Here is a 16,964-nt window from a genome sequence, read left to right as displayed (position 1 = left end):
ATCACACTTAAAAAACTAACAATAATCTAGAAAGATTTCTTTTACTCTCTACTTTGTGCATTTCTCTATTACTTTAATTATCAGGAAAAAATATAAAGCTATTCCCGTTTTTAATTTGTTTTCAAAAACATTAACCCCGGGCTTCCCTGGTGGCGCAGTGGTTGAGAATCTGCCTGCCAATGCAGGGGACACGGGTTTGAGCCCTGGTCTGGGAAGATCCCACATGCCGTGGAGCAACTGGGCCCGTGAGCCACAATTACTGAGCCTGTGCGTCTGGAGCCTGTGCTCCGCAACAAGAGAGGCCGCGATAGTGAGGGGCCCGCGCACCGTGATGAAGAGTGGCCCCCGCTTGCCACAACTAGAGAAAGCCCTCGCACGGAAACGAAGACCCAACACAGCCATAAATAAATAAATAAAGCAAACTGTCAACAAGTAAAAATAAATAAACACTATCAAAACAACAACAACATCAACAAAACATTAACCCCCAGTTGAGCATGCCTCAAAAATCCAGTCCTGAGGAGAAAGGTGGGTCAGGGGACGCACATATGAAACCCAGAGTGACCATGGGCATCGTCTAAGTCACAAATAACAGAAGCCCCTGGAGCGGGGGCTCTGGAGGCTAAGGAAGTGGTGAGGCCCAGGGGCCATCAGAAGTCACCTGGGTCAACACCTGTGCTCCTCTCTGAGGAGGAGCTTTGCCTGTTTTCTCTCTGTGTCACAGAGCAGGAGAGCCTGCTTGGCTGTGGCTGCCAAGCTCACAGGTGACGGGCACAGGATGAAGACAAGCCTACCTCCCAATCAGCCGTCATCCATCTCTCTCTGTCTCTCTGTCTCTCTGTCTCTCTGTCTCTCTCTCTCACACACACACACACACACACACACACACACACACACACACACACACACACTCCCAGGGAAAGGACTCAGATGGGTCTAATTATATTCTGAGAAGCAGGGCATGCTTTTGACCTGTCTGAGTCTGAGAGCCCTGCCCTGAACTCTGCAAGGGTCTATGAAGATCAAAGACAATGACCAAAAAGGAGGGCCATTGTGAGCTAGAGAGCCAGCCAGTGGGTGCCCACCTCACATGAGTCTGTGCCGCCAGAGAGCTTGGTTTGGGGGAGAAGACCTGGGTGCTGACAACAGTTAGAAAACCATATGGAGAGGCACGACATAGGGTCAGGGTGGGGGAAGGTCCTGCGGGCTACAGCACCACCAAATCCCAGACTCTGCACAACGGACAGGTCTCGTCTCACGCGGCTGGAGTTCTCTGCCTTTCGTGGGCCTGGGATCAATGGCGGCCTCCTTTTTTCTGAGGCCCAACAGCGCAAGCCCAGCTGTCCACTTGGCTCATAGGACTGTGATGACGAAGGAAGGGGGCAGAGAAAGCAGGGCCTTTGGGTGGTCTCTCAATGACCTCTTCCCGGGGCTGGGGCCTCAAGAAGGAAGGGGGTGAACAAAAAGGGCAGCGGAGGGGGCCTTGCATAGTACTGGTCCAATCTGGAACTGTGAGGAACCACCAATGACCACCTGACCCATCCCAGGCCCTCTATAGAAGGAATGGCAGTAGTGGCCCCCAGGGAGGGTCAGGGACCACCCCAAACCCAGGCAACTTCCTGGAAGCACTGAATCAGATCCAGAGAGCCAACCCTCCGCCCCAAATTCTTGCCAGGGTTTGGACAGATGAGTAAGGACAAGGCTTTCCAGCGGCAGAACGTGCCAAGGTGGATGTCCACCAGACACCCCTCAAGGAAAACACAGGGCTCCTATGGTCAGATGGTGTGGGCAGGACCAGATTACAGAAGGCTACGGACATCTGCACTTGACCTATGGGCCATAGGGAGCCACACTAGATTCCTGAGCAGGGAAGCCACATGATAAAGTGCAACGGTGCAACTTTGCAGAGCTTAGGGTGCAGAGTGAGCTGTAAGGGAACCCAGCTAGGAAGCTGCTGTAGTTGCCCAGGAGTGAGGAAACACAGATCTGGGTGGAGGTCATCGGAGATGAATTAGGCATGAGATGTACTGTGAAGAGAGAAGGTGGGGCACTCTGACTGGCTCCCAATTGCCAACTCATCGGATGAGTGGTTGACTCAAGCCCCATGCTTGTGTCCATGAGCCATGAACCAGCTCTTGCTAATTTTAAGCAAAGGAGAATTTAATGGAAGCCCACAGGGGATGAAGCGCTCACAAAATGGACAAGAGACTGGGAAGACCAGGCTCTGGATATCAGGAATTGAGGGCTCTAGACAGCCAGAAGGTCACGGCCAGGACGCCAAAGCTGCAGCCACCCCTGCTGTACCAGCTTTTGTAAATGACTTCTAACCACCTACTGTCCTCAGTTCACTCGCTCAGGATCTGAAGCCCTAGGCAAGAACATCCAGTTGGCCAGGCAGAGGCCGCCTTGTCACCACTGGGCTGGGATGGGGGTGGAGCTGGAAGGATTTGGCCCCCTTGGCTCCTTTTGAGGGAAGTAGAGATGAGGTAATCTCCTAAAAGGAGGTCAGAGTGCTCTTACGATTGGGCACTGGACACCCCCAAAATGACACCTAGCTTCCACTTGGCCCATGTTTCCATCCCACTGATTCTGCAGTTTGCTGAGATCTCTGACCACCACTATTCCTCTCCTGATACTGCTTTCCAATGTGACTGCCCTATAAGGGTCTCCCAGGGACCTCTGTGCTCTGTGACTTTTGTGCTGGATTTGATGTTCCTGCAGATGACAGGGAGAGCTTGCTGGTGGCCAGGTGAGTGAGTGGTGGGCTGACCACTGAGCCTCTAGGACGCCTCAGGATGGTCCCTGGCTCCTTGGGTCCCTCTCTCCCCCCTCCCCAGTTCACCTTCATAAAGCCACAGAGTGAGCCTTCCAGCACCCTCGAGATGAAGCTTAAGGTCCTTTGGGTGCTCACAAGGCCCTTTATGAGCTGGCCCTGCCTGCCCAACCTCTCAGTCTCTCTGTGCACCCTTGCTTCTGCTGACCCCTCCACCTGAAAGGCCTCTGTCCCCCACCCACCAGCCCACACATCTGGCTGAGGCTGGTCAACTCCTCTTCAGCCTGCAGAACCCCTTCCCCACCCTCCCCAGGATTCCTAAGCACACCTCCTTTGATTCCATTACATTCACACATCTCAGTCAAATCATTTCCCCTCCAGGAATATCACATTTTGTGATATTTACTTGCAGTACTTTTTTCCTTTCAGGAAGAAATGGGACTTTGGACATAAAACAGAAATCCCCTTTAACTGACACCTCTGGCTCCCAATCCACTGTGCAACTTTCATACACTTATATGTAACATAACCAGCGCTTGGTACCAGTCTTTGGAAGAGTTGGCTTCATTCTCATTTACATAAGGGTCATCATGCTCTAGGCATTGCTCCATACCTTCACTTCTCCTACTCAGCATCATCATTGCAATTAGCAGACTGTGTGGCCTAATATTCAACAAGTGAATATTGTAATTTACCTAATCACGTCTCTAATATTAGGTATTTAATTTCCTTTTTTCTTAGTACTTGAAATAATGTTGAATATCGAGTGTCTTATGCATTTCAGGTTATATACTTAGGATGGTGTTTCAAAAGAGCATATACTGGGTCAAAGGGCATGTGCTTGCTAAGTTCTTACACATATTGCTGCATCAGTGCCCTTTCAGAGAGCAAGCCTCCCTCCCCCAGGCAGTGGGCTAGTAAGAACACTTATTCTACAGCAGTACTTTGTTCTAATCCTGGATGTTATACAATTTTAAAGTCAGCTAATTTGATAGATGGAAAAGTATGTCTTCTTTTAAATGTGCATTTCTTTGATTATTATCTATTTTTCAATTAGTTAATAAGCAATTGTGCTTTCATTTGTGATTTGTCTACTAATATCCTTTATTTATCTTGACATAATATTGTTTTTCATTTCCATTTAATGATACCGTAAGAATTTTAATACATTGTCACCTTGTCTATCGACATATTTTACCAGGTTTTCTCTGAATTTTTAAAAACTTTATAATCAAAGCATCGGACTTAGTTGAATGTTTCATCATGCTGTTCATTTCAGGCATACCATGTGTATTCTCATGCTGGTTTCCAAGCAGAGTATATTTTGTCCTACATAGTACATACTACTTCTGTGATATTCCTGGGAACGGATTGCATCGCCTAGATTTCAATGGGATGTAGAGGCCATCGGCCTTTGTTTAGAGGTGTACTTTCCTCATTGCCACAGGAAATAGTCTTTACTCAGCTCGGTGTGGCTTAAAATATTTTTTAATCAGCTCTTGCAATCTTTTCTTACATGATTATTTCCCTTTTAAACTTAGAAAGTCTTTTCATCTCCAATGATTGTATTATTTTCTGCTTTGTTTTCCTTTAGATTTTATGGGGGGGGGTTGCTTATTTTTTACTATCTAACTCCAATCCATCTGGAATGTATTTTGATGGCATGGACCAAGGAACAGTTTGGAAATATGCAAAAAGAGCTATATATATACTTCCTGACCCACTTTAGAGAAATGTGGATCAGGGAGTATAAATGTACTACCTTCAAGGAAATAGTCCACAATACAAGACTTCCAAAGATGTTTATAGCAGTACTATTTATAATAGCAACAGTGTAGAAAGCCCAGATGTTCACCTACAGAGGAAGAGTTAAGCAAACTGTGACATGGAATAGGAAAAAGAAAGGTGTGTATGATGAAGTTTTAAAAGAATACGAAATGTGCCTACCCTGTATTTACACTTACAATAAATCACATAGGAGTATGACCACAGCCTGGGGAAAAAATACAAATGGCAAGGTTGTGAGTAAATCACTGACTGCCGCTGGGCAGGTGAGTGGCCTGTGGCTGTGTGTACCTTTCTCGAAAGGTATTCAGAAAGGCGATCTGGAGGTGGGAGGGTTGCCCCTGGGTGAATTATTTTCCTTTTATATTTATATTGTATTGATATCAGCAAAAGATTTATTTATTTATTATTGAAGTATAATTGATTTACAATACTATGTTAGTTTCAGGTGTACAGCAAAGTGACTCAGTTATATATTATACACACACACACACACACACACACACACACATATATATTTTTTCAGATTCTTTTCCATTATAGATTATTATAAGATATTGAATATAGTTCTCTGTGCTACACAGTAAATCCTTGTTGTTTATCTATTCTATATATAGTAGTATATATGTTAATCCCATAATCCTAATTTATCCCTCCCCCCCAGCAAAAGATTTATTACATTAAGACAGTAGCCACATGATATTTGCAATGGCTATGTTTCAAGACGTTTGCTAATCTCCAAATCTGCACATTAGGAAATACCCAGTGCCTCACCCCTGGAAGCATGTCATCACAGAGAGCCCCTGTGTGTCTTCTGCTTATTCTTGCATCTTTTCAACCATCACTAGTTTTGTCTCTCACACGATGTCCTTTTTTGTTCCCCCACAAAGAAAAAGTATTGATTTCTCCCCCCTAACGCCCCTCACAACTTTACAAGAGCTACCCTGTAGCCAAGATGACTGGAGGCCATCCAAGCCTTGGTAAGAGTCAGGTGCTCTGTGGACAGCCAGGCTCACTCACAAGTGATTCTCACTTCAGCACTAGCCTAGAGGCACAATTCTAATGTCATCCTTGCAAAATCACAATGCCAACTTCAGGTTTACTCTCAAATAGTTGAGCCTGAAAATGTCAAATCCATAACTATCACTAGTCTTCTGGAAGAAGAAGGAAGTTGTGGTAGACTATTACATTGTGGTAGACTGTGCCCTCCCAGGAAGCCCGTCTCCTAGAATCTATGCCCTTGTGCAGTCCCACTCACATCCTCTCTGGCCTTGGCCATGTGCCTGACTTTGGCCAAGGAGACTTCAAGGAGGCATGATACAAGAGCAGCCTTGATAAGTGCTTGTGCTTTAGATGTGTCCTCTTGGAAGGTTCCCTCTTAGGACCCAGCTGCCATGCTTTAAGGAAGCCCTGAGTAGCCAGTGGGAGTAAGGAGACACCGGGAAGAATGAGGTAGCTCAAAAAGAGGAACAGAGGTGCCCAGCTGAACTCCCAGCTGAATGCAGCTACCTGAGTAATACCATATGGAGCAGAAGAACTGCCCAGCCAACCCACAGGATCATGAGAAATAGTAAATCAAGATTGTTTTAACCCACTAAATGTTGGAGTAGTTTGTTACACAGTAACAAATAACTGAAACACATGGAAATGTATGCAGTGTATGCTGTAGGATGTTAAGACAGAAAGTAAAATAAAAAAGAAACACAGGATAAAGTCTATATAAAAATACATGACTAGGGCTTCCCCGGCGGCACAGTGGTTAAGAATCCACCTGCCAATGCAGGGGACACGGGTTCAAGCCCTGGTCCAGGAAGATCCCACATGCTGTGGAGCAACTAAGCCTGTGCAACACAACTACTGAATCTGCACTCTAGAGCTCACGAGCCACAACTACTGAACCCATGTGCCACAACTACTGAAGCCCGCGTGCCTAGAGCCCTGCGCACCGCAACAAAGGGTGGCCCCTGCTCGCCGCAACTAATGAAAGCCCACACGCAGCAACGAAGACCCAATACAGCCAAAAATAAATAAATAAACAAATAAATAAATAAATTTATTTTAAAAATACATGACTATATCATGAACCAAGATTAGGAGACACTTTAAGAGTATAGAAAATATTTGGGGGCTTCCCTGGTGGCGCAGTGGTTAAGAACCCGCTTGCCAATGCAGGGGACACGGGTTCGAGCCCTGGTCTGGGAAGATCCCACATGCCGTGGAGCAAATAAACCTGGGCACCACAACTACCGAGCCTGCACTCTAGAGCCTGCGAGCCACAACTACTGAGCCTGCATGGCACACCTACCAAAGCCTGTGTGCCTAGAGCCCGTGCTCCGCAATGAGAAGCCACCACAATGAGAAGCCCGCTCACTGCAATGAAGAGTAGCCCCTGCTCACCGCAACTAGAGAAAGCCCGTGCACAGCAATGAAGACCCAACGAAGCCAAAGATAAAAAAAAAAAAAAGAAAAGAAAAGAAAAGAAAATGTTTGGAGCTCCTTCAGTTACTTTTTTTTTAAAATTAATTTATTAATTTATTTATTTATCCTTGGCTGCGTTGAGTCCTCGTTGCTGCACGTGGGTCCCCTCTAGCTGTGGCGAGCGGGGGCCAATCTTCATTGTGGTGTGCGGGCTTCTCATCGCAGGGGACTCTCTCAGTGTGGAGCACGGGCTCTAGGCACGTGGGCCTCAGCAGTTGTGGCACACAGGCTCAGCAGTAGTGACTCGTGGGCTCCAGAGCGCAGGCTCAGCAGTCGCAAAACACAGGCCTAGCTGCTCCGCAGCATGTGGGATCCTCCCGGACCAGGGATCGAACCCACGTCCCCTGCATTGGCAGGTGGACCCCCAACCACTGCACCACCATGGAAGTCCCACCTTCAGTTACTTTTTAAGTATACATATTTTTTGAAAGTGTTGTAAGGAATTTCAAAAAGTCTATCGTGGCTCCTGTTCTCAAGAACTTCCAGTCCTCGGGAGAAGCAGTGCCAGGCAGTTCTTGGGAGCAATGCTTGAGACTCCCAGCCCAGAGGGGGACTGGCTGAATGAGAGAGTTTCTGGGGCCAACTAAAGGCCAGTATGGCTTCCAGGAGAAGCAACTGACATCCTCTTTTTATAGAAAGGTAGTTCTCAGTAAGGAAGTAGCTCCTCTACCAAAACAATTATGTATGTATGCATGTGTGCGTACATGCAAGCAAGAAGGAATCCAGCCTTAGAAACCCTCCCAGTCCTGAGTCCCCAGGGTTGCAGCAGGGCTGGGCTCAGTTCCCAGGCTAAGGGAGATTTGAGGGACTCACGGACAAGTCTTGAACTCTCTCAATTCTTCCAGTCAGCTCCAGACCAAACCATGCTGTGGTTGCCATCAACAAGCAGGTGACATGACATGACATGTACAGCTGGGATGTTCTAAAGGTGATTGAACTCTCGTTGGCTGCAATACACCATATGTGAGGCCTGTGCAAAATTAGGAAAATTACAGCACTGGTAAGGAGGACATGACATCTGGGAAAGTACTTTTTAAAAATAAACAACGTAAGTAACTTTGCAAAACAAGCTACTACAGAAACATGAAACTGTTCCCACTCTTCTAATTTCTTGACGAATTACAGTTAATGTTCATATACGTTTTACAAAATACATTTATAAGAGCAAATGGGTATTAGTGAATAAACTAGAAAACCACTGATTGTGCTGCCAGTAGCAGCTTTTTTTGGACACCTGCTTTTGATTGCGATTTCACGTCCTATTCACAGGGAAATTTTCTGTTGGCACTGTTGCTTCTGGTTCGTGAAATGGATTCACATTGTTTCAACATTCTCTGGTGTTCCAGAAGAACACACTGGCTACCAGGCCCGAATCAGTCTGTGATCCTCTGCTGAACCACATCGGGTCACTCAGCCATTCCAGACTCGATCATTTCTGAAAAGGTGAGAGCACTCTTCCTGCCAACTAAGAGTCTGTAACTACGCCCAGGGCAAGCAGCAGAAAGTTTAGGCGTCACGTTCCTGGTTCAATCCCCTTACTTAGTGAGAACAACGTTGCATTTGTGAAACTTCTGGTTCCCTTTGTGAAATGAGGAAGTGCTGAGTCACCTTTCTGAGGTATTCCTGCAATGAGCTTCCTAGATTTCCCAAGACTTTTTCTATTTCATTTTTCCTAGATTAAGAAATTAGTACAATGAGTGGCCTAGTAAATGCCACAGAAAGTAAAAAGGCACTGGTGTTAACAGCTAGGGCCGCTTCAGGTTCAGGAAGTCTAAGCTGGACATGCCCTTTCTGTGTGCTGTGAGCTCTACCCACAGACGTAGGAAGGATTGCCCAGACCCTGCCCTGGGAAAGGTGGGGACTGGCTGCACAGTGCTGACTTTCCTCCCAAGTTGTCTCCTTCAACGGCTACTTTGAGTTTTAATTGGAACTTTCTGTTCTAGCTGCTCAGTGACCTGAGCCTCTGTGATCTTGATAAGGGAAGGCAGCTTTCCTATTTTTTCTGGCTTCCTAGCCCTGCATCTTGGCTTGGTTTCTAGCCTTATTGTTTTGCAGTCTGTTTGAATAACCAAGCTCTCTGGTGAGGGTTCCATGAACCCACCCCCCCACCTAGTAGGCAGCACCAGGGATGGGATGAGGGGCGGCTGGGCGCATTCCTCATGCTGTCCTCTTAATTCCGATCTTTCACTGCAGGGGCCCACTGGGCACCCAAGGGTATAGTTTGGGCAAGGACTTCTCACAGCTCAGGGATCATGGAAAAGACACAACAAAGAAAAAACTTCTTGATCTTGGAACCTGCCTTGCCTGAGCAGCTTTTGTGACTTCCTGCTCAGAGGACCCCTCAATGCCCATCAAGGGCAGGGAGGGCACAGTGGAATCACTTTGGGGGGTGGGGGCAGTAGAGCATAGGAGTTAATGGAGGCCTCCTGGCCTCACCACTTGCCAGCCATGAGGCCTTGAGTACATCACTTAACCTTTCTGTGCCTCAGTTTTCTCATCTTTAAATTGGGGATTCTGGGGCTTCCCTGATGGTGCAGTGGTTAAGAATCCACCTGCCAATGCAGGGGACACGGGTTCGAGCCCTGGTCCAGGAAGATCCCACATGCCATGGAGCATCTAAGCCTGTGCGCCACAACTACTGAGTCTGAGCTCTACAGCCCGCGAGCCACAACTACTGAGCCCTTAGGCCACAACTACTGAGCCCTTAGGCCACAACTGCTGAAGCCCGCGTGCCTAGAGCCTGTGCTCTGCAACAAGAGAAGCCACCACAATGAGAAGCCCGTGCATCGCAACAAAGAGTAGCCCCTGCTCGCCTCAACTAGAGAAAGCCCGTGCGCAGCAACGAAGACCCAGCACAGCCAAAAATAAATAAATAAATATATTTTTAAAAAATCTCTAGGAGCCAATCAGGGTAGTTTAATAAATAAATAAGTAAATAAACTGGGGGTTCTGGAAGTTCCAACCTATAGGGTTGAAAGAAGCGAATGCGTGATCATGGTAAGCTCTCAATAATATAACCATTAATATTAGTTGTAGGGTAGAGGGGAGAAGAGGAAGTCTTATCTGCCTTGCTTCAGAAAACAATCCCAAGTAGCCCCTGTTAATCTGACACCAACTTCCATCCCTGTCCCCACCCCCATCCCTGTGTGGGCTGTAGAAGGCCCTGTCCCAGGTGGGGTGGCCTGGGCATCGGCACTCAGATCTTCTTTAATCCCAGTCCTTGGATTTCTGTGGTTTCTGTCCTAGGATGACTATCCATCCAGATTCAACACACTCTCCTCAGGTTAGGTATGAAGGGGGAGGGAAAGTTGCCTAGGAATCTGTACTGTGCAAGAAGAAGGAGCGCTGACATTACCCTGGAAATGCGGGCTGATATAGGTGAATGTTAATGTTTACAGTCTACTCTGGGCGATCCCAAGAAACAGGATTTCAGAGAAGGGAACAAACACTCCAACAGGGGTCATCAGGAAGGGCTTCAGGAGGCAGCATTTACTTTCCTTAATATGCCAGGATCGTTCTCTCCCCAGCTTCTGAACAACCAGTTTTCAACAAAGCGTCTTTGACCTGAGCCTCCAGGCTTTTGGCAAGAGGTTTAGAAAAACTGCTCAGAAAAAAACAGTGCCAGAAAACAGGGCTGGATGCAAGGGTGCTGCTGGAAGCTGGCATTCCCGGTTTCCAGCTTGACTCTGCAATCCAGGTCCCTTCCTTGTCTGCGAAATTAGGGTGACTGGGGAGTTGGTCAGAAGTTTACCAACCCCTCCTCCCGCTTACAAAGTCTATGATCCTTTACTCTCCAATCCCTGCCCCAAGGCCCCAGCCATACGTCTGTGCACCTGGGGGAGAAACCCCAGCAGGATTCAGCTGACTCATATTACCGTAACAGGATGCGTTTTATATTGCTTTCTGGACCTGGAAAAAACCGAGAGTGCCAAGGCTAGACCAGCCTGTGAGCGTTTCCTGTTTCTCCGAAAGCGGACAAGCCAGCGGTCAGCATCCCGGGAGCAGCGCACGCCAAAAGGACAGCATCTCCTGGAGTCCTCCTACCTCCCGGCCTCCCCTGTTTCTTGTAGCGCTGGGCGTGGCCTCCGCGCGGCTCATTGGTGGCTGAAGCAGGAGCTGGGAGGCGTCATCCACGTCCTCGCATTGGTAGAGCTGGTGGGGGGAGAAGGGGCTAGTTCGCAGCCTGGAAGCTCTGGAAGGTCGCGTGCGCTCTGCTGCCCGCAGCACAGTCCCTGACCAAGCGGAGGTCTCAGTCGGATCCGTGGGTGGCCGGACCGACCCCGGTGGCTCCCGAGGCTACTTCGGGAGGATTGCGCTCGGCACAGCTATCTTGTCAGTTTCCTGCAGGACCTCCCCGCAGCATGTGGCCAGGCGTCCAGACACCAGGCCAATCAGTTCCTTTACATACAACGAGCTGGGATCTCCTGGGCTCTGGGCCCCTCAGAATGGAGGGTGGCATTTGTGGAGTTATTTTGACAGGATACAGTGGGAGTGAGGACTGGGTCCGAATATCTGTTGTGCACATCAGAGGTGTCACAGGCAGCAACCAGCTGTCACCACACAGTGGGTAACTGGAGAGAATTTAATAAAGGGGCTGTTTAGAAAGGCAAGGGCCAAGGTCTGGGCCTCGCAGTAGCCTCCGTGTCCCCTGAGGCCTGGTGGGGCAGGAGGACCGGTGGCGGGGGTAGGGTGGGGGGGAGGTGGTGGGACCTGAGCCCAGAGAGCCTGCAGAGGGGCAAGGGAATAGGCCGGGCCTCGCTCTCTCCCGCCGCGCATCTCCACCGCGTCACCCTAGGCTGAGCCCAGCCTTGACCTCAATGGAGAAGGGGGAACTGGTGAGAGGAACCACGGGGACAAATATCTGGTGCTACAGTTTAGAAATAACTGTTAAAAAGAGCTGCATCCAGATGTCTCAAGAGTCAAACATAGTCACCCTAAAATGCCAGGCCTCATGCTGGGTTTGCATGTCCTCTGGCCATTCACTGAGATCACAGCCTCAAGGTCACCACCGCCCACAGCCCAAGCAGGCCGGGTCCTGTGTCCAGAAAAGCCCTGTGTCACACGTTCCACCCGAGACTGCTGCTCAGTCATTGCCCCTTCTCCAGGACACTCTTGTGCAGAGTCCCAGCTGGTGGAAAGCATCAGTGGCTGCAAATTACTGAAAAATGAAAACAAACATACTTATCCCAACAGCATACCATATCAAAAGGAATTTTGCTTTTACAGAATCCAGTAAACTACCCTCAATTGTACCTGCCAAGCAGAAGTGCGCCTTTGTAAGCAGAGGAATGAGGAAAGAGATTAGGGACACCTGACCTGAAGTTCAGGGCACAACTTTAGGGACCAGTTTCATTTTCTGCCACAGGAGTCAATAGTCTAAAAAGAGCTGAAGGAAAGTGACATTTATTGGATAATTCCTAGCTGTGTAACCTCAGACATGTTCTTTAACCTCTCTGTGCCTCCGTCCTTTTATCTGTAAAAGGGGAACAATCAGACTGCCTTTTAGGGTTTTGTGAGGATTAAATGAGTCCATCTCTGGAAAGTATCTGAAACATGTGCGGGACACTGTAACATGGTCGTGTTACCTCAGTACCTGCTATGATCACGTGCCAGCCCAGAGGCCGTGCACAGTCTCTGTTTCCCACCCCAGGAGACCACAGCTTCCAGGTTTCCTCAACACCCAGAGCGAGCCGGCCATTTAGGGGACCCATGGATCGCCTGGTTTTTGTTCCCTGGGGAGAGATGTCCCAGAACGAGCCCTTTCTCCTCTAGCCCGCATGCCAAGCACCTGCCTCTGGCTACCTGGTGGTAGAAAATGGCCCTGAGTTGGCATTCAGAAGACACTCAGAGTAGCAGCTGAGCGACCTTAATCTCTGGGCCTCAGAGTTCCTATCTGTAAATTAGAGATAATGATTGTTCTCCCCACGTACCCACATGCAGGGTGTTTATAAAGATCAAATGTGGAATCACTACAAGTTTTTCCTCAGTGTAAACACCCATGCTTCCAACCCCAAACTGCATTCTAATGCTCCGCTGAGGATGGAATGGATTAAAATAAACCAACCTCAGTGGGTGTGCAAGGGCCCTGGAGTTGCTCCCTAGCCCCGTGGAGTCGTGGGCTACCCCCACTGCCAGGCTGCTGCAGGGAGGGGGCCATTAGCCCAAGAGAACCCTTGAACTGCTGGAGACCTGGGATGAAGGGAGATGTCCCATCCCAGTTAGTTCCCAGGTTCCAGGAGGAAACAGGGATTCTGCTGAGATACCCTGCGTGCAGCGCCTAGCTCTGGCCCGGCACATAGCAGGTGCACAATGAATTTGCTTCCCCTACACACGTGTGAGCACATACACAACCACGTTCGGCCTCACCCCAGACTTTCCGCAAACGCCAAGCACCCACTATGTGCTGGGCACTGCACAAGTTTCAGGGGACCAGGCACGAGAGCTGGCCTCAGCCTCTGGGAGCTCCGAGGCTGGTGGTTGAGGCAGCCCTGAGCGCAGGAGAGAATTGGAGCCCTAACAGGGGTCCTGGGGAGGTGCTTCAGGGCCGGGGGTGATGGTGGATGGGCCTTGGGCTGATGGGAGAGCAGGCACAGCAGGAGGGGTCGGGAGCTCCAGGGTAGCTGTGGAAAGCAGGTTAGGAGGAGGCAGGGTCCTCGGGCAGCGTTTTCTTGTGCCACATCTGCTTGATTTATTCCTTTGGTGCCTGCGGGAGAGGCAAGACCTTGGCTGCCCACCCCTGCAGGTCTCCCCATAACTGGCACATGGTAATCCCAGCATGGGGCCCCTGTCGTGGAAGGAGAAGGCAGTGCAGCACTTTGTCCCAGATGACAGCACAGGTGGGCTGGAAGAATCTATAAGAGAGTCCTGCCCTCTGGGTTCCAGGGGAACATTCTAACCCATCAGAGTCCTCATGCGGCTGAAGGTTCTTCCAGAGGTGGCTTCCAGGTCTAACTCCAGGTACGGGGCCTGGGGTGCCAGCCATCACTTCTTCCCTCCTGCTGTCCGGTCACCCTTCTCCTCCAGCTTTGGGGGCAGGCAGTTGGTCCCCCTCCACTCCAGAGCTCCCTGCATGATGGCCCTGGGGTGTCAGATCGGAGTGGACAAGGGGAGGGTGGAAATGAACCCTCCTCAGTGGTCCTCCCATTAGGAGAGTGTCTGAAGCTAGGCCACCCCTTCACGTTGCCCAGAAGAATCAGCTCCTCATTGATGATGATGAAGCTTCAGTCCTCTCAGGAGCCACACATCTGCATGAAGAGTTGGGAGTCTGGATATGGGGGAGGGATAGCTCTGAGAGTTGAGCCCTGGGGGTTGGTGCCAATTTGAATTTTCCCTCAGAGCAGGCTTAGAACAAGGAACGTCTATCAGAGCACCAGCTACGTGCCTGGCACTGTGCCAGGCCCTTTGCATACATTCTCATCTAATCCTCACTACAACGTTAAGAGGTAGGCATTCTAGACCCATTTCACAGATGAGGAAACTGAAATACAGCGAGTTTAGTTACCCAGAGTCACACAGCCACCTGAGGGGAGTGGCCTCTGGTTCTACTGGAGGAACTGTCCTTTTCTGATTGAGGGTGTCTCAGCAAGCTCCTGGGGCCAGTGTAGATTCCGGCTGAATGACTGAGGCTGGACGGGGAGCTGCCACCCCAGGAACTGTGTGTGGAAGGCTGGCTTGGGGAGTGTGGCAGCTCTGTCACTGATGGGCTGGGGCTGTGGGTACCCCACCGCCAGTGGGGAGCTATGGAAGGGGTTTGCACAGGCCACCTCATTCCCATAGTCACCAGGACTAACCTGAAGTTAGTGGAGGTCCCCAAGCCTGAGCTTCCAGCGTGGGTGAAGGCTGCTTCCCAGCTGATGCACTTGGAAAAGCCCCTGCCTCTACCATGGCCACAGAGTGCTGTGTAATTTCCTCTGTGGGTCAGTCCGCCACCAGGCGCTGTGACAGGGCCGTGAGTCAGGCTCTGCTTGTCACTGACAAGCCACCAGCTGCCTGGCTTCCAGCTGACTCAGTGAACACAAGTGGCTGCCCCCTGCTTTCGCCCATCTCTGTTCCATCCTGAAGCGGAGAGGCGGGGCCGCTCCAGGGATGGTCAGGCAGCCATCCACTGTGGGTCACACCAGACCCAGAGCGTGCCAGGAGCTGGGAGCAGTTCCGCGCTGTGGCTGGCATGGCTGTGACTGAGGCAGACCGTCACCAGCTCCCGAACAGGTCAGCCACGAGCTTCCAGGGTCAGGAATCGAGGTACCCCCAGCAAGCTATTTGAACTGGGCCTGATCGCCCCACTCAACTCCCAAGTAAGACCATTCTCCACCTTCCCCTCAAGTTCAGGAGTCACACTGAGGAATTTACTCCTTTCAGAAAAAGGCCCTTAGCTTGGGTAGTTAAAAAAAAAATCAGTGGTTACTTCAGCTGCCTTCAAGGAATTCACCATGTAAGGACAAGGCCTTGAAACTCAACAGATGGCTTTTAGAAAACAAGGATAATCTTTGGATCTCTTGTTCTGTGCTGACACTGGCTCAGCCCTTCGGGGTGGGGAGCACAGGCCGGGGTGCCGGGCATTCTCCTGGGTCGTTTAAAGCCACGCGCTCTGTGTCAGCAAGACTGTGATTCAACCCTGGGCTTGCCAAGGCTCACTCGCAGAGGGGTGAAAACGCTCTGCAGGCACGCTTCAAAGTGAGGGCTCTCCGCCTCCTTGAGGGAAAACCAGGATGCACAGGAGGTGGGCCTTTCCAGCTGCCCAGGGGAGGGCCCTTCAGAGCCAGGACTGGGAGGTGTTCGGCTCTGTACCTGACTAAGTGAAAAACAGAGAAAACTGAGGCAAACCTGGTACAAACCCTAAAGCCCATACTTTCCCATGTAGGTACTCCCTGCTGTCTTGCTTCTTAGCAGAGGAGTGATGCTTGTGTGATCCTCATGAGGACGCCTGGACCTCCACAGAGGGATCTGATGGTCAGCCGGGGGCAAAGAGGTCCATGCACCCCAGGGGCTTGCCCTCCCTCTGCCTCCCTCCAAGAAGGTAGGGGGTGGGGCTTCCCTGGCGGTGCAGTGGTTAAGAATCCGCCTGCCAATGCAGGGGACACGGGTTCGAGCCCTGGTCCAGGAAGATCCCACATGCTGCGGAGCAACTCAGCCCACGTGCCACACAACTACTGCAGCCCGTGCTCCTAGAGCCCGTGCTCCACAACAAGAGAAGTCACCACAATGAGAAGCCCGCGCACCGCAATGAAGACTAGCCCCCGCTCGCCACAACCAGAGAAAAGCCTGTGTGCAGCAACGAAGACCCAAAGCAGCCAAAAATAAATAAATAAAATAAAATAAAATAAATTAAAAAAAAAAAAGGAGGTAGGGGGTGGCCAGGAACCCTTTGAGGGAATAAGGTCACTCTGTATCTGGGCTATTTCTGGAATGATAAAGTTTATGTTGGCTGAGACCCTCAAAAGAGTTTGTTTGTTTATTTTTAAAGCCCTCCCTTTTCTTTTTTTGGCCTTCTCTTTACTTAATCTAATTGTCAGCCTGGCTGGTGGAGACCAGAAGCCAGAGAGGGTGCAGCACTGAACAGAGGCGTCCAGTGGGGAGGAGGGCTCAGCAGCAAGGACTGGGTGAGGCCTGGCTACTGGACCCGCCCACAACGCAGGCAGATCCCGCTTGTCTCCCTGGACACTTGGTTCCCGAGTATCCACCTGGGAGATACCTATAGGGCAGGAGAGAACAGAGGCAGAGGGGAGACACCAAGGGCTGGGTCCGTGAGAGAAAAGAGTAGCAAAAACATCAACAGTGTATTAGACTGATCACATTCACGGCTAAAACCCCAGAGTTTCATGGATCAGAAATACAGCAGGGCGGGCTTCCCTGGTGGCGCAGTGGTTGAGAGTCCGCCTGCCGACGCAGGGGACACGGATTCGTGCCCCGGCCCGGGAAGATCCCACAT

This window comes from Aethalodelphis obliquidens, unplaced genomic scaffold (genome assembly GCF_003676395.1).
Source record: "Aethalodelphis obliquidens isolate GAN/ISIS:26980383/991018 unplaced genomic scaffold, ASM367639v1 scaffold10, whole genome shotgun sequence".
Taxonomy (NCBI): domain Eukaryota; kingdom Metazoa; phylum Chordata; class Mammalia; order Artiodactyla; family Delphinidae; genus Aethalodelphis; species Aethalodelphis obliquidens.
This window is presented reverse-complemented; position numbering follows the sequence as displayed.